Here is a 16,964-nt window from a genome sequence, read left to right as displayed (position 1 = left end):
CACTGTGGCTTCAAAAACCAAACCAAAAAAAAGGCACTTAACAGGGATTAAACTGATAGGAATAGTACTACTTAACACACCACTCCTATCTGGTGGCACATTAGATTGCACGCGCAGTGCCCCAAATTTGAAGTAGGAGGACCGACCAAGCATCTTTTTCCATCTCCCGGTTCCTAAAATCCATGCCATATACACGTCCCCTGATAGGGGACACCGCAGTGGAAGGGACCCGGCCAAAATTTCTTTGCACAAAAGGCAATCCCCAACCTGTACTCGATTGTGCAAAAGGAAGTAACCTTACCATGGGTGTCAGACCTCAGGTCTTGTAATTCTCTGTCTGGGAAATTTTGTATCTATCAAATCTATCTATTTATCTATCAAATCTATCTATCGTATCTATGAAATGTATCTATTGCATCTATTGATCTATCTATCTAATCTATGTATCTATCTATCTATCTATCAAATCTATCTATCTCGTGGCCGGACCGACCAAGCATCTTTTTCCATCTCCCGGTTCCTAAAATCCATGCCATATACACATACCCTGATAGGGGACGTAACAGGTATTAAACTGATAAGAATAGTACTACTTAACACACCACTCATATCTGGTGGCACAGTAGATTGCACGCGCAGTGCCCCAAATTTGAAGTAGGAGGACCGACCAAGCATCTTTTCCCATCTCCCGGTTCCTAAAATCCATGCCATATACACGTCCCCTGGTGCCGCAACTGCCTCTGGGAATCTTACCATGGGTCGCAGACCGCACGTCTTGTAATTCTCTGTCTGGGAAATTATCTATCTATCAAATCTATCTATTTATCTATCTATCGAATCTATCAACTGTATCTATTGATCTATCTATCTAATCTATGTGTCTATCTATCAAATCTATATATCTCGTGGCCGGACCGACCAAGCATCTTTTTCCATCTCCCGGTTCCTAAAATCCATGCCATATACACGTACCCTGATAGGGGACGTAACAGGTATTAAACTGATAAGAATAGTACTACTTAACACACCACTCATATCTGGTGGCACAGTAGATTGCACACACAGTGCCCCAAATTTGAAGTAGGAGGACCGACCAAGCATCTTTTTCCATCTCCCAGTTCCTAAAATCCATGCCATATACACGTCCCCTGGCGCCACAACTGCCTCTGGGAACCTTACCATGGGTCGCAGACCGCACGTCTTGTAATTCTCTGACTGGGAAATTATCTATCTATCAAATCTATCTATTTATCTATCAAATCTATCTATCGAATCTATCAAATGTATCTATTGATCTATGTATCTATCTATCTATCTATCTATCTATCAAATCTATCTATCTCGTGGCCGGACCGACCAAGCATCTTTTTCCATCTCCCGGTTCCTAAAATCCATGCCATATACACGTACCCTGATAGGGGACGTAACAGGTATTAAACTGATAAGAATAGTACTACTTAACACACCACTCATATCTGGTGGCACAGTAGATTGCACACGCAGTGCCCCAAATTTGAAGTAGGAGGACTGACCAAGCATCTTTTTCCATCTCCCGGTTCCTAAAATCCATGCCATATACACGTCCCCTGGCGCCGCAACTGCCTCTGGGAACCTTACCATGGGTCCCAGACCGCACGTCTTGTAATTCTCTGTCTGGGAAATTATCTATCTATCAAATCTATCTATTTATCTATCAAATCTATCTATCTATCGAATCTATCAAATGTATCTATTGATCTATCTATCTAATCTATGTATCTATCTATCAAATCTATCTATCTCGTGGCTGGACCGACCAAGCATCTTTTTCCATCTCCCGGTTCCTAAACTCCATGCCATATACACGTACCCTGATAGGGGACGTAACAGGTATTAAACTGATAAGAATAGTACTACTTAACACACCACTCATATCTGGTGGCACAGTAGATTGCACGCGCAGTGCCCCAAATTTGAAGTAGGAGGACCGACCAAGCATCTTTTTCAATCTCCCGGTTCCTGAAATCCATGCCATATACACGTCCCCTGGCACCGCAACTGCCTCTGGGAACCTTACCATGGGTCCCAGACCGCACGTCTTGTAATTCTCTGTCTGGGAAATTATCTATCTATCAAATCTATCTATTTATCTATCAAATCTATCTATCTATCGAATCTATCAAATGTATCTATTGATCTATCTATCTAATCTATGTATCTATGTATCTATCTATCTATCTATCTATCTATCAAATCTATCTATCTCATGGCCGGACCGACCAAGCATCTTTTTCCATCTCCCGGTTCCTAAAATCCATGCCATATATACGTACCCTGATAGGGGACGTAACAGGTATTAAACTGATAAGAATAGTACTACTTAACACACCACTCATATCTGGTGGCACAGTAGATTGCACGCACAGTGCCCCAAATTTGAAGTAGGAGGACCGACCAAGCATCTTTTTCCATCTCCCGGTTCCTGAAATCCATGCCATATACACGTCCCCTGGCGCCGCAACTGCCTCTGGGAACCTTACCATGGGTCCCAGACCGCACGTCTTGTAATTCTCTGTCTGGGAAATTATCTATCTATCAAATCTATCTATTTATCTATCAAATCTATCTATCTATCGAATCTATCAAATGTATCTATTGATCTATCTATCTAATCTATGTATCTATGTATCTATCTATCTATCAAATCTATCTATCTCGTGGCCGGACCGACCAAGCATCTTTTTCCATCTCCCGGTTCCTAAAATCCATGCCATATACACGTACCCTGATAGGGGACGTAACAGGTATTAAACTGATAAGAATAGTACTACTTAACACACCACTCATATGTGGTGGCACAGTAGATTGCACGCGCAGTGCCCCAAATTTGAAGTAGGAGGACCAACCAAGCATCTTTTTCCATCTCCCGGTTCCTGAAATCCATGCCATATACATGTCCCCTGGCGCCGCAACTGCCTCTGGGAACCTTACCATGGGTCCCAGACCACACGCCTTGTAATTCTCTGTCTGGGAAATTATCTATTTATCTATCAAATCTATCTATCTATCGAATCTATCAAATGTATCTATTGATCTATCTAATCTATGTATCTATCTATCTATCTATCTATCTATCTATCTATCAAATCTATCTCGTGGCCGGACCGACCAAGCATCTTTTTCCATCTCCCGGTTCCTAAAATCCATGCCATATACACGTACCCATTTGGCAGATGGACATTTGGCCGACAGACAGAAAGCTAAAGAATGTTCAGATTTCGACTGAGGGCAAATACGTTCCAGAGTGCTCTGTTCTAATCAGAGCCTCGGGCGCCGCAAATGCCTCTGGGAACCTTACCATGGGTCCCAGTCCGCACGTCTTGTAATTCTCTGTCTGGGAAATTATCTATCTATCTATCAAATCTATCTATTTATCTATCAAATCTATCTATCGAATCTATCAAATGTATCTATTGCATCTACTGATCTATCTATCTAATATATGTATATATCAATCTATCTATCTATCAAATCTATCCCGTGGCCGGACTGACCAAGCATCTTTTTCCATCTCCCGGTTCCTAAAAACCATGCCATATACACGTCCCCTGATAGGGGACGTAACAGGGATTAAACTGATAATAATAGTACTACTTAACACACCACTCATATCTGGTGGCACAGTAGATTGCACGCGCAGTGCCCCAAATTTGAAGTAGGAGGAACGACCAAGCATCTTTTTCCATCTCCCGGTTCCTAAAATCCATGCCATAAACACGTCCCCTGATAGGGGACACCACAGGGATTAAACTGATAGGAATAGTACTATTTAACACACCTTATAATAATGCAGAGAGAGGCAACGCAGAGAGAGGAGTCTGAAGACGAGTCAGAGGAGGAAGGTGGCTTTGAGGAGGTGGAAGACCAAACACAGCAGGCGTCCCAGGGGGCTTGTTGTTACCTTTCGGGGACCCTTGGTGTTGTACGTGGCTGGGTGGAGGAAGAGACCTTCAATGACATCAGTGAGGACAAGGAAAGGGACATGGCTAGCTTGGTATCCAACCTTGTGCAAATGGGGAGTTTGCGGTTGTGCAAATGGACTGTTTGCGGTTGTTTGCGGTGCGTTAAAGGGACAGTCTAGGCCAAAATAAACTTTCATGATTCAGATAGAGCATGTAATTTTAAACAATTTTCCAATTTACTTTTATCAATAATTTTGCTTTGTTCTCTTGGTATTCTTAGTTGAAAGCTTAACCTAGGAGGTTCATATGCTAATTTCTTAGACCTTGAAGCCCACCTCTTTCAGATTGCATTTTAACAGTTTTTCACCACTAGGGGGTGTTAGTTCACGTATTTCATATAGATAACACTGTGCTTGTGCACGAGAAGTTATCTGGCAGCAGGCACTGATTGGCTAGACTGCAAGTCTGTCAAAAGAACTGAAAAAAGGGGCAGTTTGCAGAGGCTTAGATACAAGATAATCACAGAGGTTAAAAGTATATTATTATAAATGTGTTAGTTATGCAAAACTGGGAAATGGGTAATAAAGGGATGATCTATCTTTTAAAACAATACAAATTCTAGTGTAGACTGTCCCTTTAAACGGGGAGTTTGGTCTGCCACTGTGAAGCGGGCGTAACCCTTACACTACCTGATCGATACAACATCATACCTGATGTTTTAAAGTACGTTATTCCAAACAATTTAGGAATGTTAGGTGATTTATGCCCTTTATGGCTTAAAACCAGACTCTGCATCAACTATGTAATTTTCCATGGGAGTTTTGCCATGAATCCCCCTCCGGCATGCCACAGTCCAGTTGTTAGTCCCCTTGAAACAACTTTTCCATCACTATTGTGGCCAGAAAGAGTCCCTGTAGGTTTTAAATTTCGCCTGCCTATTGAAGTCAATCGCGGTTCACAACATCACTACATGTAATGTTTGTGTCAGTGAGCAGTATTTGTATGCACTTGTAGTGTGTCTGTCAGTGAGCAGTGTGTGTATGCACATGTACAGTAGTGTGTGTCAGTGAGCAGTGTGTGTATGCACATGTAATGTTTGTGTCAGTGAGCAGTGTGTGTATGCACATGTACAGTAGTGTGTGTCAGTGAGCAGTGTGTGTATGCACATGTACAGTAGTGTGTGTCAGTGAGCAGTGTGTGTATGCACATGTAGTGTGTGTGTCAGTAAGTAGTGTGTGCATGCAAATGTAATGTGTGTGTCAGTAAGTAGTGTATGTATGCACATGTAGTGTGTGTGTCAGAGAGCAGTGTGTGTATGCACATGTAGTGTGTGTGTCAGTGAGCAGTGTGTGTATGCACATGTAGTGTGTGTCAGTGAGCAGTGTGTGTATGCACATGTACAGTAGTGTGTGTCAGTGAGCAGTGTTTGCATGCACTTGTAGTGTGTGTGTCAGTGAGCAGTGTGTGTATGCACATGTACAGTAGTGTGTGTCAGTGAGCAGTGTGTGTATGTACATGTAATGTGTGTGTCAGTGAGCAGTGTGTGTATGCACATGTAGTGTGTGTGTCAGTGAGCAGTGTGTGTATGCACATGTAATGTGTGTGTCAGTGAGCAGTGTGTGTATGCATATGTAGTGTGTGTGAGTGAGCAGTGTGTGTATGCACATGTAATGTGTGTGTCAGTGAGCAGTGTGTGTATGCACATGTAGTGTGTGTCAGTGAGCAGTGTGTGTATGCATATGTAGTGTGTGTGTCAGTGAGCAGTGTGTGTATGAACATGTAGTCTGTGTGTCAGAGAGCAGTGTGTGTATGCACATGTAGTGTGTATGTCAGTGAGCAGTGTGTGTATGCACAAGTAATGTGTATGTCAGTGAGCAGTGTGTGTATACACATGTACAGTAGTGTGTGTCAGTGAGCAGTGTTTGCATGCACTTGTAGTGTGTGTGTCAGTGAGCAGTGTGGGTATGCACATGTACAGTAGTGTGTGTCAGTGAGCAGTGTGTGTATGTACATGTAATGTGTGTGTCAGTGAGCAGTGTGTGTATGCACATGTAGTGTGTGTGTCAGTGAGCAGTGTGTGTATGCACATGTAATGTGTGTGTCAGTGAGCAGTGTGTGTATGCACATGTAGTGTGTGTCAGTTAGCAGTGTGTGTATGCACATGTAGTCTGTGTGTCAGTGAGCAGTGTATGTATGCACATGTAGTGTGTGTGTCAGAGAGCAGTGTGTGTATGCACATGTAGTGTGTGTGTCAGTGAGCAGTGTGTGTATGCACATGTAGTGTGTGTCAGTGAGCAGTGTGTGTATGCACATGTACAGTAGTGTGTGTCAGTGAGCAGTGTTTGTATGCACTTGTAGTGTGTGTGCCAGTGAGCAGTGTGTGTATGCACATGTACAGTAGTGTGTGTCAGTGAGCAGTGTGTGTATGTACATGTAATGTGTGTGTCAGTAAGCAGTGTGTGTATGCACATGTACAGTAGTGTGTGTCAGTGAGCAGTGTTTGTATGCACTTGTAGTGTGTGTGCCAGTGAGCAGTGTGTGTATGCACATGTACAGTAGTGTGTGTCAGTGAGCAGTGTGTGTATGCACATGTAATGTGTGTGTCAGTGAGCAGTGTGTGTATGCACATGTAGTGTGTGTGTCAGTGAGCAGTGTGTGTATGCACATGTAATGTGTGTGTCAGTGAGCAGTGTGTGTATGCACATGTAGTGTGTGTCAGTGAGCAGTGTGTGTATGCACATGTAGTGTGTGTGTCAGTGAGCAGTCTGTGTATGCACATGTAGTGTGTGTGTCAGAGAGCAGTGTGTGTATGCACATGTAGTGTGTGTGTCAGTGAGCAGTGTGTGTATGCACATGTAGTGTGTGTCAGTGAGCAGTGTGTGTATGCACATGTACAGTAGTGTGTGTCAGTGAGCAGTGTTTGTATGCACTTGTAGTGTGTGTGCCAGTGAGCAGTGTGTGTATGCACATGTACAGTAGTGTGTGTCAGTGAGCAGTGTGTGTATGCACATGTAATGTGTGTGTCAGTGAGCAGTGTGTGTATGCACATGTAGTGTGTGTGTCAGTGAGCAGTGTGTGTATGCACATGTAATGTGTGTGTCAGTGAGCAGTGTGTGTATGCACATGTAGTGTGTGTCAGTGAGCAGTGTGTGTATGCACATGTAGTGTGTGTGTCAGTGAGCAGTCTGTGTATGCACATGTAGTCTGTGTGTCAGAGAGCAGTGTGTGTATGCACATGTAATGTGTATGTCAGTGAGCAGTATGTGTATGCACATGTAATGTGTATGTCAGTGAGCAGTGTGTGTATGCACTTGTAGTCTGTGTGTCAGTGAGCAGTGTGTGTATGCACATGTAGTCTGTGTGTCAGTGAGCAGTGTGTATATGCACATGTAGTGTGTGTGTCAGTGAGCAGTGTATGTATGCACATGTAGTCTGTGTGTCAGTGAGCAGTGTGTGTATGCACATGTAGTGTGTGTCAGTGAGCAGTGTGTGTATGCACATGTAGTCTGTGTGTCAGTGAGCAGTGTGTGTATGCACATGTAGTGTGTGTGTCAGTGAGTAGTGTGTGTATGCACATGTAGTGTGTGTGTCAGTGAGCAGTGTGTGTATGCACATGTACAGTAGTGTGTGTCAGTGAGCAGTGTGTGTATGCACATGTAATGTTTGTGTCAGTGAGCAGTGTGTGTATGCACATGTAGTGTGTGTGTCAGTGAGCAGTGTGTGTATGCACATGTAGTGTGTGTGTCAGTGAGCAGTGTGTGTATGCACATGTAATGTGTGTGTCATTAAGCAGTGTGTGTATGCACATGTAGCGTGTGTGTCAGTGAGCAGTGTGTGTATGCACATGTAATTTGTGTGTCAGTGAGCAGTGTGTGTATGCACATGTAGTGTGTGTGTCAGTGAGCAGTGTGTGTATGCACATGTACAGTAGTGTGTCAGTGAGCAGTGTGTGTATGCACATGTAATGTTTGTGTCAGTGAGCAGTGTGTGTATGCACATGTAGTGTGTGTGTCAGTGAGCAGTGTGTGTATGCACATGTAGTGTGTGTGTCAGTGAGCAGTGTGTGTATGCACATGTAATGTGTGTGTCATTAAGCAGTGTGTGTATGCACATGTAGCGTGTGTGTCAGTGAGCAGTGTGTGTATGCACATGTAATTTGTGTGTCAGTGAGCAGTGTGTGTATGCACATGGAGTTTGTGTGTCAGTGAGCAGTGTGTGTATGCACATGTAGTGTGTGTGTCAGTGAGCAGTGTGTGTATGCACATGTAGTGTGTGTGTCAGTGAGTGTAATGTCCTTACATAGCAAACATTAACTCTTTATATGAATGATGCACTTGCAACTTCTAAATGTAAACTGGCACTTTATTTACTGCATGACATAGCAAGGTGCTCCTGTAGATTTGCACACCGTAATATGGATATTTACACATATATAGTCCTTTATAATGAATGGCTGCTGCACTCCTTATATTAGCAGTCCTGTACACTGTGTATGCAGCACTACAGTAATCCAAGTAATCCAGGGTAACTGATAACTGTATAACTATTAACTGTATAACTGCAATATAACTTATAATGTGTAACTGACAGTTCTTACTCTTCCTGACTGGCAGATGCTGTATCCTCTGCAGTGATCTGTAGCTGACATTACATTTATTAGTATCAGCAATTGTCAGAGCTCAGGTTCAATCATTGTACTTTATAACTGCATCACAAACTGTCACAAGATGGCTTCTCTGAACTGTACTGATTCTAAGCACAGCCCACTTGATGACATCATCTTTGTATGGAAGCCTCAATGTGCCCTTTGACCAAACCAGGAAGTAAGCACAACACTACAGTGAGCAGTGTTTGTATGCACATGTAGTGTGTGTGTCAGTGAGCAGTGTGTGTATGCACATGTACAGTAGTGTGTGTCAGTGAGCAGTGTGTGTATGCACATGTAATGTTTGTGTCAGTGAGCAGTGTGTGTATGCACATGTAGTGTGTGTGTCAGTGAGCAGTGTGTGTATGTATGCACATGTAGTGTGTGTGTGTCAGTGAGCAGTGTGTGCATGCACATGTAATGTGTGTGTCATTAAGCAGTGTGTGTTTGCACATGTAGTGTGTGTGTCAGTGAGCAGTGTGTGTATGCACATGTAGTTTGTGTGTCAGTGAGCAGTGTGTGTATGCACATGTAGTTTGAGTGTCAGTGAGCAGTGTGTGTATGCACATGTAATGTGTGTGTCAGTGAGCAGTGTGTGTATGCACATGTAGTGTGTGTGTCAGTGAGCAGTGTGCATATGCACATGTAATGTGTGTGTCAGTGAGCAGTGTGCGTATGCACATGTAATGTGTGTGTCAGTGAGCAGTGTGTGTATGCACATGTAATATGTGTGTCATTAAGCAGTGTGTGTATGCACATGTAGTGTGTGTGTCAGTAAGCAGTGTGTGTATGCACATGTAATGTGTGTGTCATTAAGCAGTGTGTATATGCACATGTAGTGTGTGTGTGTGTCAGTGAGCAGTGTGTGTATGCACATGTAGTGTGTGTCAGTGAGCAGTGTGTGTATGCACTTGTAGTGTGTGTGTCAGTGAGCAGTGTGTGTATGCACATGTAGTGTGTGTGTCAGTGAGCAGTGTGTGTATGCACTTGTAGTGTGTGTGTCAGTGAGCAGTGTGTGTATGCACATGTAGTGTGTGTGTCAGTGAGCAGTGTGTGTATGCACATGTAGTGTGTGTGTCAGTGAGCAGTGTGTGTATGCACATGTAGTGTGTGTGTCAGTGAGCAGTGTGTGTATGCACTTGTAGTGTGTGTGTCAGTGAGCAGTGTGTGTATGCACATGTAGTGTTTGTGTCAGTGAGCAGTGTTTGTATGCACATGTAATGTGTGTGTGTCAGTGAGCAGTGTGTGTATGCACATGTAGTGTGTGTGTCAGTGAGCAGTGTGTGTATGCACTTGCAGTGTGTGTATGCACATGTAGTGTTTGTGTCAGTGAGCAGTGTTTGTATGCACATGTAATGTGTGTGTGTCAGTGAGCAGTGTGTGTATGCACATGTAGTGTGTGTGTCAGTGAGCAGTGTGTGTATGCACATGTAGTGTGTGTGTCAGTGAGCAGTGTGTGTATGCACATGTAATGTGTGTGTGTCAGTGAGCAGTGTGTGTATGCACATGTAGTGTGTGTGTGTTAGTGAGCAGTGTGTGTATGCACATGTAATGTGTGTGTGTCAGTGAGCAGTGTGTGTATGCACATGTAATGTGTGTGTCAAAGAGCAGTGTGTGTATGCACATGTAGTGTGTGTGTCAGTGAGCAGTGTGTGTATGCACATGTAGTGTGTGTGTCAGTGAGCAGTGTGTGTATGCACTTGTAGTGTGTGTGTCAGTGAGCAGTGTGTGTATGCACATGTAGTGTTTGTGTCAGTGAGCAGTGTTTGTATGCACATGTAATGTGTGTGTGTCAGTGAGCAGTGTGTGTATGCACATGTAGTGTGTGTGTCAGTGAGCAGTGTGTGTATGCACATGTAGTGTGTGTGTCAGTGAGCAGTGTGTGTATGCACATGTAGTGTGTGTGTGTCAGTGAGCAGTGTGTGTATGCACATGTAATGTGTGTGTGTCAGTGAGCAGTGTGTGTATGCACATGTAATGTGTGTGTCAAAGAGCAGTGTGTGTATGCACATGTAGTGTGTGTGTCAGTGAGCAGTGTGTGTATGAACATGCACATGTACAGTACTGTGTGTCAGTGAGCAGTGTGTGTATACACTTGTAATCTGTGTGTCAGAGAGCAGTGTGTGTATGCACATGTAGTGTGTGTGTCAGTGAGCAGTGTGTGTATGCACTTGTAATGTGTGTGTGTGTCAGTGAGTAGTGTGTATATGCACATGTAGTGTGGGTGTCAGTGAGCAGTGTGTGTATGCACATGTAGTGTGTGTGTCAGTGAGCAGTGTGTGTATGCACATGTAATGTGTGTGTGTCAGTGAGCAGTGTGTGTATGCACATGTAGTGTGTGTGTCAGTGAGCAGTGTGTGTATGCACATGTAGTGTGTGTGTCAGTGAGCAGTGTGTGTATGCACATGTAATGTGTGTGTCAGAGAGCAGTGTGTGTATGCACATGTAGTGTGTGTGTCAGTGAGCAGTGTGTGTATGCACATGTAATGTGTGTGTCAGTGAGCAGTGTGTGTATGCACATGTACAGTAGTGTGTGTCAGTGAGCAGTGTGTGTATGCACTTGTAATGTGTGTGTCAGAGAGCAGTGTGTGTATGTACATGTAGTGTGTGTGTCAGTGAGCAGTGTGTGTATGCACTTGTAATGTGTGTGTGTGTCAGTGAGCAGTGTGTGTATGCACATGTAGTGTGTGTGTCAGTGAGCAGTGTGTGTATGCACATGTAGTGTGTGTCAGTGAGCAGTGTGTGTATACACTTGTAATCTGTGTGTCAGAGAGCAGTGTGTGTATGCACATGTAGTGTGTGTGTCAGTGAGCAGTGTGTGTATGCACTTGTAATGTGTGTGTGTGTCAGTGAGTAGTGTGTATATGCACATGTAGTGTGGGTGTCAGTGAGCAGTGTGTGTATGCACATGTAGTGTGTGTGTCAGTGAGCAGTGTGTGTATGCACATGTAATGTGTGTGTGTCAGTGAGCAGTGTGTGTATGCACATGTAGTGTGTGTGTCAGTGAGCAGTGTGTGTATGCACATGTAATGTGTGTGTGTCAGTGAGCAGTGTGTTTATGCACATGAAATGTGTGTGCCAGTGAGCAGTGTGTGTATGCACATGTAATGTGTGTGTCAGTGAGCAGTGTGTGTATGCACATGTAGTGTGTGTGTGTCAGTGAGCATTGTTTGTATGCACATGTACAGTAGTGTGTGTCAGTGAGCAGTGTGTGTATGCACATGTAATGTGTGTGTCAGTGAGCAGTGTGTGTATGCACATGTAATGTGTGTGTCAGTGAGCAGTGTGTATATGCACATGTAGTGTGTGTGTCAGTGAGCAGTGTGTGTATGCATATGTTGTAATGTCCTTACATAGCAAACATTAACTCTTTATATGAATGATGCACTTGCAACTTCTAAATGTAAACTGGCACTTTATTTACTGCATGACATAGCAAGGTGCTCCTGTAGATTTGCACACAGTAATATGGATAGATACACATATATAGTCCTTTATAATGAATGGCTGCTGCACTCCTTATATTAGCAGTCCTGTACACTGTGTATGCAGCACTACAGTAATCCAAGTAATCCAGGGTAACTGATAACTGTATAACTGTTAACTGTATAACTGCAATATAACTTATAATGTGTAATTGACAGTTCTTACTCTTCCTGCCTGGCTGATGCTGTATCCTCTGCAGTGATCTGTAGCTGACATTACATTTATTAGTATCAGCAATTGTCAGAGCTCAGGTTCAATCATTGTACTTTATAACTGCATCACAAACTGTCACAAGATGGCTTCTCTGAACTGTACTGATTCTAAGCACAGCCCACTTGATGACATCATCTTTGTATGGAAGCCTCAATGTGCCCTTTGACCAAACCAGGAAGTAAGCACAACACTACATCTCCTTTCCTACTTTTTTTTTTCTTTTTTTTTTAAATAAACTTAACTGCACAACAACAACCGTAAGATAAATCAGTCTTCTCCAGCATCCTCTTGTATTGTGGACGTGAAAGCTGCTTCTTGTTTCTTACGTTGACGAAAGTTTCTCTGATATGTTGCATGTTGTCTCCGGCGAGTGTCTCTGAGATTAACTTCAGGAGACCAACGAACAACAGGTGTTCGTGCCTGGGAATACGAGCATGACTATTGTGGTCCTGGATAGAATTTCCTGACTCATCATTACAAGGTTCTTCTACTGAGGCTGGTATTTCTGAGTCATCTTCTGTAGTTGAGTCAGAGCCTGTGTTTGGATCATGCCAAACACCACCCCAGATATCAAAGTCATTGTCTGATTGCATTTTTATGTGATGGTCCTCACCAGCCTGTTCTCTCCTCTCTAGCCGTGGACGTAGTTGGTTCACATGGCGGCGACACACACCTTATGGAGTGGTTATAACATACATCTTTGGGCCCTCAACCTGGGCAACAACCCCTGGTGCCCATTTTTCCTCTGTATGGTACACCCTATACCAAACCAAGTCTCCTTCTGTATAGGTCCGTGAAGGTTTTCCCACTCTCATTTTATCTTGCATGATACGGACTTTTTCTGCTACATCTGGTGTGATTAAATCCAGCTTTGTACGGATCTTCCTGCCAAACAATAGTTGAGCTGGGGCAACTCCCGTGGTGGGGTGTTGAGTAACCCTATATTGTTGCAAAAATTGTAAAATGTTTTTAGTATTAACCTGCTTCTCTGCTTTTAGCGCTTTCAGTGCCCTTTTAAAGGTTTGGACAAATCTCTCTGCTTGCCCGTTGGTGGCTGGGTGAAATGGTGCCGTCCGATGATGGTGAATTCCATTCGTATGTAAAAAATTCTGGAAGTCTTGTGACACAAACTGGGGGCCATTGTCTGTGACCAGTTTTCTTGGCAACCCAAATACTGAAAACAGTCTTTCTAATGCTGATATGACTTCAGTAGTTGTAGTCCTTGTCATTGGAATTACTTCTGGCCACTTAGAGTGTGCATCAATTATGATTAAGTATGAGATTCCATCAATAGGACCGGCAAAGTCCAAATGTTGTCTCTCCCAAGGAGTAGTAGGCCAGTCCCATGGTTGTACAGCTCCTCGTGGAAGCTGTCCTTGAGCTTGAACACACCCTTTGCATGCCATAACATAGTTCTCAATATCCTTATCAATGGCCGGCCACCAAACATGACCCCTAGCCATCTGTTTCATTCTGACAATGCCTGGGTGTCCTTCATGAAGGATTTTTAACGTAGCTTGCCGTAGCCCATTAGGAACCAGAACTCTCTCACCCCATAAAATACATCCATTTCTGAGTGTGAGTTCTTTCGCTCGTAGTATGTATGCTCGCTGCACATCACAGCCAGTTCTTGGCCAGCCATCTCTCAAATACTTTGCCAGAAGTTGTAATTCAGTATCACAAGCTGTCTCCTTTGCAACTTGTTTGGCATGTACTATACCCATAAAACACACACTTGGAAGGCTTTCTTGAACAACTGGTAAGGAATTCATTAGTGGAAGCCTGGACATGGCATCAGCATTGCAATGGAAATCATGGGCCCGGTATTTGAGGCAGTAATGATATGCCCCCAAAGTTAGAGCATACCTTTGCAATCTAGCCGCTGTAGTGGTTGAAATTCCTTTCCTTGGATTAAAGATGGTCAGTAGTGGCTTATGGTCAGTTAAAAGAGTAAATTGTCTCCCATAAATATAGTTATGGAACTTCTTAACAGCCCATACAATGGTCAATGCTTCCTTGTCTAATTGGGAATAGTTCTTCTCTGCCGTCGTTAGAGAACGGGAAGCAAAGGCTACCGGACGGTCTGTCCCATCTGGCATTGTGTGTGACAATACAGCCCCTAAACCATAAGGCGAAGCATCACATGCTATCATGAGTGGTTTCTGAAGATCATAGTGCATTAACATGCGGGAACACAGGAGTAGGTTCTTGGATTCCTGGAAGGCTTTATTGCATTCACTGCTCCACAACCAGGATCGATTTGTCTCAAGAAGCTGATGTAGTGGGTGTAACGTATGGGCTAGCTGGGGCAGAAAATGGTGGTAATAGTTAAGGAGACCAAGGTATGATCGTAGTTGTGATGCATTCTGTGGTATAGGAGCTTCTTGCAAGGCCTTGACTTTGTCATCAGCAGTGTGTAGACCATGACAATCTATAACATGGCCACAAAATTCTAATTTGTCACGCATGAAAGCACACTTCTCCAAGTTGACCTTCAACCCGTAGGTCATTAGCCGCTGCAGTACCCTCTCTACATTGTGTCGATGTTCTTCCTCCGTCCTGCCCGTGATTAACATGTCATCTAAAAGGCATTGGACATAGGGTAGTCCATTTAACAGTTCTTCCATGGTGCGTTGCCAGATGGCTGGTGCAGGAGCAATGCCAAAGACCATACGATTATATTGAAATAAACCACGGTGAGTATTGATGGTGAGTAACCTGCGGGAATCTGGATGTACTTCAAGTTGAAGGTAAGCATTTTTTAAATCAATCTTTGTGAAATGTTGTCCCCCAGCTAAGTTAGCAAAAATCTCTTCTGTTCTGGGTAATGGATACTTATCCACTGCTAACTGTTCATTCAACACCATCCTAAAGTCTCCACATATTCGGATCTGTCCATCTTTCTTTCTTACCGGTACAATAGGAGAAGCCCACTCACTACGATGCACTGGGGTTATAATCTTTAACTCTTCTAACCTCCTCAGTTCAGCATCAACTCCTGCCCTTAAAGCGAATGGCACAGTTCATGCTTTGAAAAACTTTGGCCTTGCTCCAGGTTTTAACTGTAACCGTACCCTTTTGTTCTTAACTTTTCCCAGAACACTTTCAAAAACCGGGGCATATTTGGTCTTAATGTTCTGAATCCACTGGGCACGATCAACTCCAATATGATGAACTTTACTGTTTTTGAGGCTCTCAGGCATGCCAAGGGCCCGTATCCAGTCCCTTCCATAAAGAGGTGGGCCTCCTGATTTTAGTATATATAGTGTAAGATTGGCAGTTTTACTGTTTGTACACACAGATACAGATGCACACCCCAGTGGCGTCAAGACTTCTCTGGAGTATGTTTGTAGCTTCAAGGTAGTGGGCTGCAGCAATACTGGAATTTTCAGCTGTTTCCAATCTTTAATTGTCATAACTGAAACTGCAGCCCCAGTATCTAAGTCCATGGTCAAATTTTTTCCTTCAATATTAACATGAACGGTCAAAGGCTCAGACCTTGCTGTCATGGTGTATACAGTCAAACTCTGAACAGTCATTTCCTCTTCTGAATCTGATGTGGCTCCCTTATAAGCCATGTGGTAATTTCCCTTCTTATGAGTTTTGCTTGAGACACTCTGCTGAGATCCTCTGCAAGCCTTCTTTAAGTGTCCTATTTTACCACAGCCATGACAACGAGCATTTTTAAATCTGCATTCAGAAGCTACATGATTCTGTGCTCCACATCTGTAACAGTTAATAGGCGATGCTGCTTTTGCTGAATATTTACTGGCTGGTTTAGTCTGTTGCTTCACATTAGAGAAAAATACCTGTTCTTCCTTAGTGTGAGAATGCGTCTGCAGTAAACTAGTGTCTCGTGTGGCCTGTTCTAAAACAGAAGCAATCTCTAGTGCTTTATGGAAGGTCAGGCTCTCCTCTGTCAAAAGTCGCCTTTGAATAGATTCTGTACTGATACCCATAACAAACTGATCTCTAAGGGCAATATTCAGATACTCCCCAAAAGCACAGGTGCTGGCCAATTTCTTTAAACTGATTGCAAATGTAGATACAGTCTCTTGTACCCCTTGGCGCCTGCTATAAAACTTGAACCGCTCAGCAATCTCTAATGGCCGTGGTTGGAAATGTTGTGTTAAGATCTGTATTATTTCAAAGACTTGGTGGCTGGCTTTTCTGGGTGTAGCAGATGTTTTAGAATCTCATATGTTTTAGCACCAATAGTTGTCAGACAGACAGCAACAGACTTAGTATCTCCAATGTCATTGGCAAGTAAATACTGCTGTAGCCTTTCAGTCCAGGAAACCCAGTTATCTGTGTCAGGGTCAAATTCTTTCAATGCTCCAAATACAGCCATTATAGCGTGAGTTTGTGGTAGTATACTCGTCGCCAGATGTAATGTCCTTACATAGCAAACATTAACTCTTTATATGAATGATGCACTTGCAACTTCTAAATGTAAACTGGCACTTTATTTACTGCATGACATAGCAAGGTGCTCCTGTAGATTTGCACACAGTAATATGTCCTTTATAATAGTCCTTTATAATGAATGGCTGCTGCACTCCTTATATTAGCAGTCCTGTACACTGTGTATGCAGCACTATAGTAATCCAGGGTAACTGATAACTGTATAACTGTTAACTGTATAACTGCAATATAACTTATAATGTGTAACTGACAGT

Source organism: Bombina bombina, chromosome 2 (genome assembly GCF_027579735.1).
Source record: "Bombina bombina isolate aBomBom1 chromosome 2, aBomBom1.pri, whole genome shotgun sequence".
Taxonomy (NCBI): Eukaryota; Metazoa; Chordata; class Amphibia; order Anura; family Bombinatoridae; genus Bombina; species Bombina bombina.
The sequence above is the reverse complement of the archived record's forward strand: the minus strand, read 5'-3'. Positions refer to the sequence as shown.